Source organism: Thalassophryne amazonica, chromosome 11 (genome assembly GCF_902500255.1).
Source record: "Thalassophryne amazonica chromosome 11, fThaAma1.1, whole genome shotgun sequence".
Classification (NCBI taxonomy): domain Eukaryota; kingdom Metazoa; phylum Chordata; class Actinopteri; order Batrachoidiformes; family Batrachoididae; genus Thalassophryne; species Thalassophryne amazonica.
Window position 1 is genome coordinate 93,174,181 of NC_047113.1, and position 15,070 is coordinate 93,189,250.

Here is a 15,070-nt window from a genome sequence, read left to right on the forward strand (position 1 = left end):
CTGACTCTTTGTCAGCCTGGCTACAGTGCTGAAAAGAAACCTGGGGTTGTTCTTATTTTCTTCAATTATTGATGAGTAGTAAGATGTCCTAGCTTTATGGAGAGATTTTTTATAGAGCAACAGACTCTTTTTCCAGGCTAAGTGAAGATCTTCTAAATTACTGAGACACCATTTCCTCTCCAACTTACGGGTTATCTGCTTTAAGCTGCGAGTTTGAGAGTTATACCACGGAGTCAGGCACTTCTGATTTAAAGCTCTCTTTTTCAGAAGAGCTACAGCATCCAAAGTTGTCTTCAATGAGGATGTAAAACTATTGACGAGATACTCTATCTCACTTACAGAGTTTAGGTAGCTACTCTGCACTGTGTTGGTATATGGCATTAGAGAACATAAAGAAGGAATCATATCCTTAAACATAGTTACAGCGCTTTCTGAAAGACTTCTAGTGTAATGAAACTTATTCCCCACTGCTGGGTAGTCCATCAGAGTAAATGTAAATGTTATTAAGAAATGATCAGACAGAAGGGAGTTTTCAGGGAATACTGTTAAGTCTTCAATTTCCATACCATAAGTCAGAACAAGATCTAAGATATGATTAAAGTGGTGGGTGGACTCATTTACATTTTGAGCAAAGCCAATTGAGTCTAATAATAGATTAAATGCAGTGTTGAGGCTGTCATTCTCAGCATCTGTGTGGATGTTAAAATCACCCACTATATGTTGTGTGTTGGGGGGGCATGGCTGGCTGTTTTGGTGTTCTTTTCTTTTCTTTGCTCTCCAGGTGGCATGAGGGCTGATTTGTCTGTGGAGAAAGTGCTGGCTGAAGAGTCCTCACCCTTATTAGTGTCATGTGGAACACCTGTGGCAGGGGCTCACGTGCGGCCTTGAAGACTTGCAGCTGAAGCGGATAATTGGATGGCGTTCTGCATATAAGTCATGTGTGATTTGAGCAGAGCTGCCGGGAACTCAACCTTGTGACGTTTGTTTGTGAGACGCTGAGGACCGCGCCTGGGTTTGACATATCGAGCCCGTGAAGCAGGGAAGGGTGAGGACACATGCTGTCAGCACACGCTAAAGAGAATCGGTTCGTCGTGTCCACCTGGGGGGTGTTTGTCGGTGGTAGTGGGTCCAGGAGCGCCGGGCTTTAATCCTTGCGGGCGCTGGAGAACGTGCCACTTATTACTCCACCAGAGGGACGCTTTTTATGTTTTACATTTGTAAGCACAGGTGAAAAAATAAATTGTTTCTGTTGGGAACCGCCTTCTGGTTATTTTTACCGCTGGGTTCTGTCAGACGCAGGTCCGCTCCTCAACCCGCGTCGACACATAACAGTAGTTCCCGGCCATTCCATAATGGACCCAGCGGCAGAGGCGGTTCCTTTTGCTGAAAAGGTGCAAGAACACTTGGAGAAGATATGGGAGCAATTACAGCATCTCGCAAATCGAATTGAACAAACAGACGCCCGTGTTACGGAGCTTGCAGCGCAAGCCGTTCCGCTTCCTGCAGCTCCAGCTGTGGCATCATCGATACCGGGGCAGATAACTCCGTCACCCAGGGATTCGGTGTTCGAACCGGTTATTTGTCATCCGGAGCCTTATGCGGGAGACGCTGAAGCTTGTGCTTCGTTTCTGATGCAATGTTCTCTGGTCTTTACTCAGCGACCGGCTTCCTTCTCTTCCGATGGAAGTCGTGTTTCCTATGTAACAAATCTGCTCCGAGGCGACGCCTTGGCTTGGGTCACTGCGTTGTGGAGAAACAACTCGCCATTGTTAGGGTCCTTTAAGGATTTCTCCCGGGAGTTTCGATTGGTTTTTGATCATCCGGTGAAAACGAATACCGGTGCTCAACGGTTGCTGAATCTCAGGCAGGGGAGGCGGAGTGCGGCGGAGTATTCCGTGGACTTTCGGATTTTTTCTGCTCAATCCGGTTGGAATGCCGTAGCTTTACGGGGCGTGTTTGTAGACGGGTTAAATGAGGCACTAAAAGACGAGCTGGTGGTCCGTGATGATCCAAACGATTTAGATGAGCTAATATCGTTGGTGATTCGTTTGGATGATCGGATGAGGGAGCGTGGACGCAAGAGAGGACGCCCATCAGAGCGGGTTTTTTTGTCTCGGGACTTTCCCCGACACAGGTCTGGGCCGCCTCTTCTTCGCCCCACTGAGGCTCCTCCGACGGGACCTCCAGCTCCTCCTGTTGACGAGCCCATGCAGCTCGGATGAGTAGAGATGTCTGTATCGCCCCGACACGTAAGCGTCAAGAGAAATAACGGCGACATAACTCCAAGTGTTCTGGGACGGGAAAAATAACACAAAAAAAAAAAAAATGTTTCGGCACAGGTAAATGTTTTGTTTTCTTTGATTAGGGGCTATGTGTGTTTGGGACGTTAGGGGCGTATCTGGTGGAGTGATTGATGGGCTCACTTAATTGTCACTTTTGTACGTGGTTTTAGGTATTTTCTGTTTGGGTTGTTGGGTCGTTTTATTTTGTTGTTTTTTATTTCTCTACATCCCTAACCCCAACCTCACTTGCCCCAAGACCGTTCGTCTTGTGGGTTGTGGGGTGGTGCAGGTTGGTCACGCTGAGCGTTCTCAGAAGACCTCTGCACCTGGGGGGGGGGGGGGTGTTAGAGGCGTTTCTTTGGTTTGGTTAGGGCCCGGTTCCACTCCAGCCTTGGTGAGCCTTTGTACCGTTCGTCATTGGTGTTGCCGGGGTGTGGTGCAGCGGAGACTTACCTCAGTCGGAGGGGTGGGCCGATCTGTTGCCGTTTGCCATTTCGGTAGTTCCACCCCTCCCGAGAGGCTGGGGTATGGTCGAGTTGTGGCACTGGACGCATTTCCAGTTCTCTGCTGCGCCTTGGGGTTGGAGCTGGGTTAGTTTTTTCTTATTCCCTTCTCCGGCTTACTAGTTTGAGCTGTTTGCCAAAATTGAGCCGCCGGGGGGCTCTGGGAGGGACCTGGGGTCTTTCGGGGTGCTGGGGAGGGTAACGGGATTTATGGTCATTTATATCCCCCCGGGGTTGTTTTGAGTTGTCCTCCGGGGGTTGATTTTTGATTTCGCTTTGTTTTCCTTCCGGGTTCCACCTCCAGGGTTGATGGGACGGTCCTCTGGGGGGGAGTTGGCTTGGGACCAACCAGCCATGTGTGACCAAGTCTGGGGTTCCGGGGTTGTGGGGTGGGTACCTCCTGGGGTTGATGGTACGGTCCCCTGGGGGAGGCGCCGTGTTACTCCATGTGCACCTGGGGACCTTTGTTGGGCTTATGGTTTTGGCTGTTCCTCCTGGAACTGGCAATGAATGCCTTCTGGGGGGGGTTGGGCTCTGCAGGTCGTTCGGGGGGGGGGGGTTGTTTATTCTTTTCCTTTCATGCATTTATGTTTGTATTGTGTTTGTGGGACTGTGTTGGGGTTTTGCGTTTGGGAGTTTTTCTTTTCTTCCCGGGGTTCGATGGGACGGTCCCCTGGGGAGGTTGTTGGGTGGGTTTTTAGGTTTTTTCTTTTTTTTTTTCTTTTTTTTTCTCTGTGTGTGTTGGGGAATGTTTTGGGGCTTTTGTTGATGCCAGCCGTTCTTCCTGCTGCGGTGCCTGTCCTGCTTTCTGACGTGGACCCTGGAGGGAGGTGCTGTTCTCGGGCCTGGTTGGTTTGGTCGCCGGGAGGCTTCCCGTTGATGGGGGGGTACTGTTGTGTGTTGGGGGGGTGTGGCTGGCTGTTTTGGTGTTCTTTTCTTTTCTTTGCTCTCCAGGTGGCATGAGGGCTGATTTGTCTGTGGAGAAAGTGCTGGCTGAAGAGTCCTCACCCTTATTAGCGTCATGTGGAACACCTGTGGCAGGGGCTCACGTGCGGCCTTGAAGACTTGCAGCTGAAGCGGATAATTGGATGGCGTTCTGCATATAAGTCATGAGTGATTTGAGCAGAGCTGCCGGGAACTCAACCTTGTGACGTTTGTTTGTGAGACGCTGAGGACCGCGCCTGGGTTTGACATATCGAGCCCGTGAAGCAGGGAAGGGTGAGGACACATGCTGTCAGCACACGCTAAAGAGAATCGGTTCGTCGTGTCCACCTGGGGGGTGTTTGTCAGTGGTAGTGGGTCCAGGAGCGCCGGGCTTTAATCCTTGCGGGCGCTGGAGAACGTGCCACTTATTACTCCACCAGAGGGACGCTTTTTATGTTTTACATTTGTAAGCACAGGTGAAAAAATAAATTGTTTCTGTTGGGAACCGCCTTCTGGTTATTTTTACCGCTGGGTTCTGTCAGACGCAGGTCCGCTCCTCAACCCGCGTCGACACATAACACTATAATTATCTTATCTGAGCTAAGCACTAAGTCAGACAAAAGGTCTGAAAATTCACAGAGAAACTCACAGTAACGACCAGGTGGACGATAGATAATAACAAATAAAACTGTTTTTTGGGACTTCCAATTTGGATGGACAAGACTAAGAGTCAAGCTTTCAAATGAATTAAAGCTCTGTCTGGGTTTTTGATTAATTAATAAGCTGGAATGGAAGATTGCTGCTAATCCTCCGTCTCGGCCCGTGCTACGAGCATTCTGGCAGTTAGTGTGACTCGGGGGTGTTGACTCATTTAAACTAACTTATTCATCCTGCTGTAACCAGGTTTCTGTAAGGCAGAATAAATCAATATGTTGATCAATTATTATATCATTTACTAACAGGGACTTAGAAGAGAGAGACCTAATGTTTAATAGACCACATTTAACTGTTTTAGTCTGTGGTGCAGTTGAAGGTGCTATATTATTTTTTCTTTTTGAATTTTTATGCTTAAATAGATTTTTACTGGTTATTGGTGGTCTGGGAGCAGGCACCGTCTCTACGGGGATGGGGTAATGAGGGGATGGCAGGGGGAGAGAAGCTGCAGAGAGGTGTGTAAGACTACAACTCTGCTTCCTGGTCCCAACCCTGGATAGTCACGGTTTGGAGGATTTAAGAAAATTGGCCAGATTTCTAGAAATGAGAGCTGCTCCATCCAAAGTGGGATTTATGCCGTCTCTCCTAACAAGACCAGGTTTTCCCCAGAAGCTTTGCCAATTATCTATGAAGCCCACCTCATTTTTTGGACACCACTCAGACAGACAGCAATTCAGGGAGAACATGCGGCTAAACATGTCACTCCCGGTCCGATTGGGGAGGGGCCCAGAGAAAACTACAGAGTCTGACATTGTTTTTGCAAAGTTACACACCTATTCAATGTTAATTTTAGTGACCTCCGATTGGCGTAACCGGGTGTCATTACTGCCGACGTGAATTACAATCTTACCAAATTTACGCTTAGCTTTAGCCAGCAGTTTCAAATTTCTTTCAATGTCGCCTGCTCTGGCCCCCGGAAGACAATTGACTATGGTTGCTGGTGTCGCTAACTTCACATTTCTCAAAACAGAGTTGCCAATAACCAGAGTTTGATCCTCGGTGGGTGTGTCGCAGAGTGGGGAAAAATGGTTAGAAATGTGAACGGGTTGGCGGTGTACACGGGGCTTCTGTTTAGGGCTACGCTTCCTCCTCACAGTCACCCAGTCGGCCTGCTTTCCCGCCTGCTCGGGATCTGCTGGAAGGGAACTAACGGCGGCTAAGCTACCTTGGTCCGCACCGACTACAGGGGCCTGGCTAGCTGTAGAATTTTCCACGGTGCGGAGCCGAGTCTCCAATTCACCCAGCCTGGCCTCTAAAGCTACAAATAAGCTACACTTATTACAAGTACCATTACTGCTAAAGGAGGCCGAGGAATAACTAAACATTTCACACCCAGAGCAGAAAAGTGCAGGAGAGACAGGAGAAGCCGCCATCCTAAATCGGCTAAGAGCTAGTAGCTGCGCTAAGGTAGCGGATTCCTAAAAACACACAAGTGAATAATGTTTAAATAATTTAGAGGTGATTCATCAGAGGGAGTGCTTTAGTTAAGGCACGTGAAGATTACACTGTGAAACAAATCGTTATCTAGTTAACTAGATCAATCTAACTGCGCAGATTAAACAGCTAACAGATACAGCAAAACACCGCTGTGCTCCGGAACAGGAAGTGATACAATACCGCAGTGAGAGCCAACCACCAGTGATGGCACCAGAAGGCTGCTTGACAGAGGCTATGGTTGATATCATTGCAGAAGAGAAAATGTCCAAGCACTTTGGGTCCTGGTTCTTCCTGACACTTGGTCTGTTCAGAGCATCCTTTGGTACCATTCAAATTATGTTTTTTTTTTCTTTTTTTTTTTCTAAAACACTAATTTCAGTTGACTCAGATGAGGTGCACTTGCATTGTGAGAGAACATCTTGGTCAAAGAAATCTATTGGTATGAAGCAGCTCACTGTCACCTCAGTGTTAAGGACCATAGCCACTGGGAAACGCAAAGGGAATGCCGATGTTGGCTCTTCTTAGAAGGTGGGGATGGATCAGTTCTCTGCCTGGGCGTTTGCCATTCGTGATGTGTCCCCAGACATGAACTAACCTGATGGCCTGATTCATTCAGGGGATGACTCACTTGAATTTATCCAAGCAGCATCACATTTGATCCAATGTACTTCTCTTCTTTCAAACTCATCACTACCAATGTCTCTATCCTTGGTCTTCTTCCACTTTCTGGGAGCTTTGTACTTCCAGTCCAGGGTGTGTGCTTCTCAGCCCCTTCATGTGAGTATTGTGAAGACATGTTCACAGTATAAGTTGTGCATTTTCTTGTTTCTAAGAAAATGCAACAAACAACACTGGTAATTTCAATGCATTTGCATAGTATTTACAGCTCTTCACTTTCTCCACATTATTTATGTTATAGCCTTGTCAAAAGAAATGGATGAAATTCATTTTTTTCCCTCAAAATCCTACTCACAGCACCCCATAATGACAACATGATCAACTGAATTTACCCCAGGTGGACTTAAATTAAGCTATAGAAACATCTCATGGATGATCAGTGGAAACAGGATACACCTGAGATCAATTTTGACCTTCATGGCAAAGTCTGTGAATACTAAAGTGTACGTGATTTCTTATTTTATATATATATATATATATATATATATATATATATATATATATATATATATATATATATATATATATATATATATATTTAGAAAAAAAAATCTAAAAAGAAAAAAAAATCACACTGCCATTATGGGGTATTTATTGTGTGTAGAATTTTGAGGGGGGAAAAAAATCATTCATTTTTCTTTTTTTTTCTTTTCTTTATTTTTTTATTTGATGAGGACAATGCACATTAATGAACACTTTGTACATTTTCATGCCTTAGTGTAAATATGCCAGATTTAGCTAAAAGCTACTTTCCATCTGTAGTCCTCAGACACACAACAACAAACAATAATTACAATGAATAAATTTTGATTAAGGCTGTAACATAACAAAAAGTGAAGCACTGTGACTATGTTCCAGATGCACTGTATTTACAGATCCATACCTGCTGAAGATGCCACATTCCATGTCAAATCAACTTGTTTAAAATCTCCTGGCCAAGTGTGCATACCAGTAATCACATCCAGTCTTCTTTTCATGCGGTCTCTTTGTCACAACAAATATCCACACCACTTATCTAGTACCACATTTTCTGGTTAATACAACACACCAAGTCCTTGAAATTAGACATGTATGATAGCTGCTCTGTTTCAGGTTGGATACACCATTTTGAATAAAATAAAATAATTTCCTTTTCCAAGAATGTGTTCTGGTTCTATGTTTGATTTTGGCTGGTTTCAGACCCTGTGAGTTTGTTAAAATCAAAGCTACAAGAATCCTAACCCAAAACACACACTCCTTTAAAGACACATTAAAATTAGCAATGTGAACCATAGGGTGGGAAACTCAAAAATCCAGGAGGCACTTTCAGCAGTCTCTGCTTTTTCAACTCAAAAGAAGGCTGCTGAGGTAGTTCCGGCATTTGTTGATGATGTCATCTCTGTAGGGAGGTCTACCAATCACAATCCAGTGGGAGGAAGCTTCAGAGAAGATCCGGAACACGCTGGAAGGATCGTATTCCTCAGCTTTCTCGAGAACACCTACGGATACCCCTCACAGAGTTGGAAAACTTGGCCAAGGATAGGAAAGTGTGGAATGAGCAGCTTGGTCAACTGCCATGTGACCTGGATAACAGTCTCTTTGTGTAACTGACTCAGGTTTTAAGAAATGCCTACTCCAGACAGATTTATCAAACAGTGACATACTGATTGTATGTGACTGATGTAAATAAAGTTAAAAAAAACATATTGACTAACTTCACGTATTATCCCCTGATTTGTGTCAATGATAACTTGCATTAAACACAACCCTTATATATTAAGTTATACTGTATTTTATATTTCGCTTGACAAATTACTTGTGGTTTCTGAAAATAAAAATGTCAGTAATTCATAAATGTTAAATGTCAAACCCTTTGAATTAATGCTGAAATTCAACACTAATATCAGATTTTTTTTTTTTTTTTTTTTTGTTAAGGTCTTTTGTTTTGGTCAACAGAAAGAAAATGAAATAATAATAATAATAATAATAATAATAATAATAATAATAAATAAAAACTCTTCTCCTAATACTTATGGATGTGACATCTTCCAGTATAACATCCCCTATAATACCAGATCAAAAGAAAACATGTCTTTTGTAATGCAATAAGATGTCTGTGTATATCTTCAGTGTGTGGTGGTTGTATCTGGATGTGTGCATTCTGCCATATGAATAATTTAGACTTTATTATGCTTCTGACAGAATGTGATTGTCAGTTTTTTGTTCTCCGTGACAGTGAATGTTCTTGTATTTACTGTTGAGGATGATAGTAAAATAAAACACTCTGTAAACACTTTGACTCTTATCTCTTTTTACCTCCCACCATCTCCTCGCCCACCATCCACCCCCCTGTTTTGAACTCATTCTCAGCCTCTCTGTAGGTCAAAGCTCTTAATTCTATCCATGTTTCATGCACTTGATTTTTATCATGTTTTTGTCCATCCTACTTAACACAACAAAAAACACACAATACAAGGAAAGAACAATCAAGGAATAGTGCATTCAGGAAAATGGCGCGTTCTGCACAGGAATGATCAGTCTTAACATCTCATGCAGTAAATCCATGCATGGCCAAAAGCAGAAAATATTAAAAACACCCATGCACACACACACACACACGCATACACACACACACACACACACACACACACACACACACACTGTATATTTAGGAGATGAAACAGCTGAAGGCAGAGGAAGCCTGCTCATGACAACTGAGGGTAAACAAATTGACAGCTTCCACAGCCTTTGCTACTGAACCCAACAGGATGTAAGAAACATCAACCTCATGTCAAACGTTTGATTCATGATAGCTAGAGTTGCTTACTACTAGCAAAATATATATATATATTTTTTATACCAATGACAGTATTCCACGAATGAGTGGATTGCCCAATTGTGATGAATCAGGGGAGGTGATCATCTAGTGGTTCATGCATTGGGCTTGAGACCAGAGGATCCTCGGCTCAAATCCCAGCCTGACTGGAAAATCACTAAAGCCCTTGGTCCTTAAGGCCCTTTTCAGATTCAGATGAGATTTAATGTCATTGTCATTACACGAGTGCAACAACAACAAAATTACGTTTACACTCCAATTACCTCATACAAAATACAGCAATTAATCCACAATTATTACTTATTTACCATAATAATGACACTCATCAGAATTAAAGACAACACATATACATTTTACATTGTTTATGTGCACTAAACGTGAAGCAGTCCATCATCCGAATTGAGGTAAGTGGGTGAAGGCTGCAGCAGGAGGGGTCCGTACCGCCCAGCTAGGAGGGTTGAAGGCTGCAGCAGTACAAACAGTGCTGCCTTCAAGGTGGCAGGGAGGAAGCCAGGGTGAGGGGAGTGGAGAGACACGGGAGGGTGTAATAGGGATGGAGGGAGGGAGGGAGACATGCATCGTGTGCAGATGAGTTAAGTTTCTGTCAGTTTCTGTCTGTGTGTGTGTAAAGAGTGATGTTGTTAGGCAACAGCAGGCTGGGGGAGAGGGGCAGACAGATGATAAGGGTGAGCCGAATTCCTTCACCAAGACTGTAGATCCTTCTGGGGGAAGAGCAGGGTATTTGGCCTTCAAGAGCTGATAAGGCTGCCATGTTGATGTTAATACAGAATACAGAATTCCATTTACTGCACCTCTGACTGTCTAGAGTCCAAATTTATGAAGAATATTCTCCGGCCCTCAGGAGCACATTCCTTTGCAATGCAGCATAAATGCTCCAAGATGGTATTGATTTTGCGTTTGAGTTCAATGGTTCATGCAGTCTGAGATTACACTGCATTGCCCAACTCATTAATCATGATGGACAAATGAGGGGATGAGATTCTGGAAGCAGCCATCTTGCTAATATTCCTGTGGGTCAGAGCAGTGCACAAACCAATCAGCACCAAACCTTCCACCATAAACCTCCCACCATAAACCTCCTCCCACCCTGTTTAGGGGGAATTACTACAGGCAGATCCATGGTTGTGCGATGGGGTCTCCGGTATCCCCCATTGTGGCCAATCTGTACATGCAGCAAGTGGAGAAGACAGCCTTGACATCGTTCACTGGCATCTCTCCCAGTCACTGGTTCAGGTATGTCGATAACACATGGGTTAAAATCAAGCAACAGGAGATCGAGGACTTTACAGAACACATCAATTCGGTGGATTCCAATATCAAGTTCACACGTGAGGATGCCAGAAACAACCATTTAGCCTTCTTGGACTGTGATGTTACGATTGGAGAGAACAGGCAGCTCCAGACAGAGGTTTACAGAAAACCCACTCACACTGACCAATATCTGCTCTTTGGCTCAAACCACCCCCTTGAACACAAGCTCGGGTTGATCAGAACTCTTCAACACAGAGCCCTACAGGTGCCCACAAGTGCAGAGGGAAGGGCTGAAGAACAACAACTTGTACAGAAAGCCCTCACAGTATGTGGGTACCCACGATGGTCCCTGAACAAAGTGCAGAAGTCCCAGAAAACAAAGAGACCAGATAGACAGGAGACGGAGACAAGAAGAAGAGGAGTGTCTCTCCCTTATTTAGCAGGAGTAGGGGAAAAACTACAGAGGATCTTCAGAGAGCACAAAATCCCAGTTTACTTTAAACCGGTTAACACCTTGAGACAGAAATTAGTTCACCCTAAGGACAGGATCCCTAGTTACAAACAGAGCAATGTAGTATATTATATCAGATGTCAGGAAAACTGTAATGAACACTACATAGGTGAGACTAAGCAACCTTTAAACAAGAGGCTATACCAGCACCGCAGAGAGGTCGCCAGTGGACCTCAGTCTGCAGTTCATCTCCACCTGAAAGACACTAACCATATGTTTGAGGACATCCATCCATCCATCCATTTTCTTCCGCTTTATCCGGAGTCAGGTCACGGGGGCAGCAGCTCAAGCAAAGCCGTCCAGACCTCCCGATCCACACACACCTCCCCCAGCTCCTCTGGGGGAACCCCAAGGCATTCCCAAGCCAGCCGACAGACGTAGTCCCTCCAGTGTGTCCTGGGTCTTCCCCGGGGCCTCCTCCCAGTGGGATGTGCCCACAACACCTCTCCAGCGAGGTGTCCAGGGGGCATCCAGAAAAGATGCTCGAGCCACCTCAACTGACTCCTTTCGACGTGGAGGAGCAGCGGCTCGACTCCGAGCTCCTCCCGAGTGACCGAGCTCCTCACCCTATCTCTAAGGGAGCGCCCAGCCACCCTGCGGAGGAAACTCATCTCGGCCGCTTGTACTCGCGATCTCGTTCCTTCGGTCATGAGCCAAATCTCATCTTAGCCAGAGAGAAGAAATGGTTTGAGAGAGGTGTCAAGGAAGCATTCTTTCTAAAACAGTTGAAACCCAGCCTTAACCGGGGGTGGGTCAAAGCAGTTTCAGTCTTTTGTTCATGGTAATGAGTCATTCACATCATCAGGAGAGTCGTCAAGGGAGCCATCAGGGGAGGCTTCCATCCCATCATTAGCAGAGTGCTAACTAGAGCACAATAGGTGCTAATTAGAGCTACTGTTTAGTCACTAGCCTATAGCAGTCGGCCTCTCGGTAGGAGGGGTCTGGTTAGGTTAAAAACTCCAGCTTTTGTTGGCTTCTGGTTTATTCTTCTCTACAAGAGTCGAGACAGAAGTCAGACTACCAGAGCAAGAATTTTAGCTGAAGAAGCTTCTGTGATCTGAAGCGAAACATCCTCACGTCAAGCAACCCAGTCCAGTTGAAGATTCAAGCCTCTCTACTCCCACCATAAAAGCAAATAGAAATAAATCCTCAATGTCTTCCACAGAGAGTGGAGCCAGCATGTCACACTCCGTCTCACTCAGGCATTGAGAGCATAGCCCGCTCGGTAGGTTCCATCAGGGCACACAGGTTCCCCCAGCCCTGATTCCTTGTCGAAAAAAATGCTGTCAATAGCATTGAGAGACCAGCTGATCAATTCCATGGTTAATCCAAATCTTAATTTGAAGAATTCACAGTCTGGTGAAGCTGGGACTTTGAAGGTCGGAGGAGAGACAGAGAACAGAAGGACGAGAGGAGAGGGGAGGAATGCAACTGTCCTTGCCGGAGTCCCAAGCTGACTGTAAGGCCTTTAATCCCCTAGTTGCTCCCAGTGTGTAGTGGGCGCCTTGCATGGCAATGATTTCTGGAGCCACCTCTGGCAAGCTGCAAAACAGACATGAAGAGAAAATGGTTTTTGAGTTCCTGTATCACCTCTGTGAGTCTGCACTATTAAACAGAGACAGACACATACTTGATGGTCCAAAAGAGACCTTATTGCCTATTTAATGTGAAGCAGTAAGTTTGTATATTTTATAAAAACACCCAGCACTGTGCTAATCCCCTGGCTGCTCTCTCCACCCTGCAAATATAGGGACAGGAACCGTACACTTTTTTTTAATGAATCTAATTCAACTGAATAATCAAAAAACACTTTTATCAGGATGATTGTTATGGGACTCAATCAGAGCTTTGGTCTGTTCATCAACAGGGAGCACAGCAGATTTGTGAATACACCTTATGAGGAAAAGCTTCTGTTGCCCAGCATCACTGAAACAGTGTATGTATGAACCACGTGCGGGTGCAGCCCATCCACTCAGTATGATTTTAAAGTGAATGCATCGAAATAAAGCAGTTTTCACTGTAAAAACAACTCACAATAACAAAATAAATAAACAAATAAATCAAACTTATGCAAGCTTTGCCATGAATCTGCAGTTGACATCTATGCTGAAATAACAGTGGGGGTGGTCTGTATGGATCGCAGATCACCTGTGATCCATTATACTACTAGATTGCACTTAATTCTGTTCTTGTCCTTGCCTCTGACAGTGCAGGAATGTCCATCTTGCAAATGCATTATCCTCTGCCATCTTCCACCATTGACTTCCAGCAACAAGAAATACCTCTTTAACTCTGGGACTGAGCTGCCACAGGTGTTCCTGTTTATTTCCCAACACTGATAAAGTCAAGAGAGAGAGAGAGAGAGAAAGAGAGAGTGAGAGAGAGAGAGCAAATGCCTAACAAACATGCTGGAATCACAACAGCTGCCAGTTCTTTGGTGTCTTTAACCCCTGGGTAACTTCAGCGAATCTATACAGTCATCAGTCACTTAATTAGGTACAGTTTGCAAGTTCCAGGTTGGATGCCCTTTTACCTTCAGAACTTCCTTTATTCTTCTTGGCATAGATTTAGTAAGTCATTGGAAGCATTCCTCAAAGATGTTGCTCCACATTGACATCATAGCATCACAGAGTCACCCATTTAACCCATCTGCCCATTCTCCTCTGAGCTCTGACATCAACAAGGCATTTTTGTCAATACAAATGCCACTCACTGTGTATCTTCTCTTTTTCACACCAATCTCTGTAAACCCTAGAGATCTCAGAAGATCAGCAGACCAGCCCATCTGGCATCAACAACCATACCCCAACCAAAGTCACTTAAATCCCCTTTCTTCCCCATTCTGATGCTCAGTTTGAACTTCAGCAAGTTGTCTTCACCACATCTAGATGCCTAAATGTATTGAGTTGCTGCCATGTGATTGGCTGTATAGCTATTAACTCATTGGCTGCCAATCATTTTCTGAGCAGCCGACCCCTCGCTGCCAGCCGTTTTGGGGTATTTTGACCTATGTTTCAAGACACACAGAATATCGTCTGCTATGACTATGAAAAAAGCAAAACCACCATCGGAAAGATTAGAGTCTTATCTTTCATCAAAAAAAAAAAAAGAAGTTTGTCTCTACCTTTTTCCATTCTTGAGTAATTGGCAGGAGAACATAGGGTGGTTTCACCAAAAACACCAGTTTCCAACTAAAAAGGTGAGAAAAACATCTTTTTGTGAACTGACGCATGTCGACCAGAACAATGACTTTGATGTGAATATTTTTTACTTTAGTGACACCTCAAACATGTGAACATTGTCTGCTTCTAAAAAACAACAAAAACACTGGAAAAAAGGCATTTGATGGCAAAAAATAATCATTTATTTACAATTATATCAACTACAACCCCTGGCAAAAATTATGGAATCACCGGCCTCAGAGGATGTTCATTCTGTTGTTTAATTTTGTAGAAAAAAAGCAGATGACAGACATGACACAAAACTAAAGTCATTTCAAATGGCAACTTTCTGGCTTTACGAAACACTATAAGAAATCAAGAAAAAAAAGATTGTGGGAGTCAGTAACGGTTACTTTTTTAGACCAAGCAGAGGAAAAAAATATGGACTCACTCAATTCTGAGGAATAAATTATGGAATCACCCTGTAAATTTCCATCCCCAAAACTAACACCTGCATCAAATCACATTTGCTCGTTGACATTGACCCTATGTCATGAAATTGACCCTATGTGTCTTTTTGCAAGGAATGTTTTCACATTTTTGCTCTATGGCAAGATGTATTATCTTCTTGAAAAATGATTTCATCATCGTCAAACATCAAAAAAGTGTCCAAAATATCAACGTAAACTTGTGCATTTATTGATGATGTAATGACAGCCATCTCCCCAGTGCCTTTACCTGACATGCAGCCCCATATCATCAATGACTGTGGA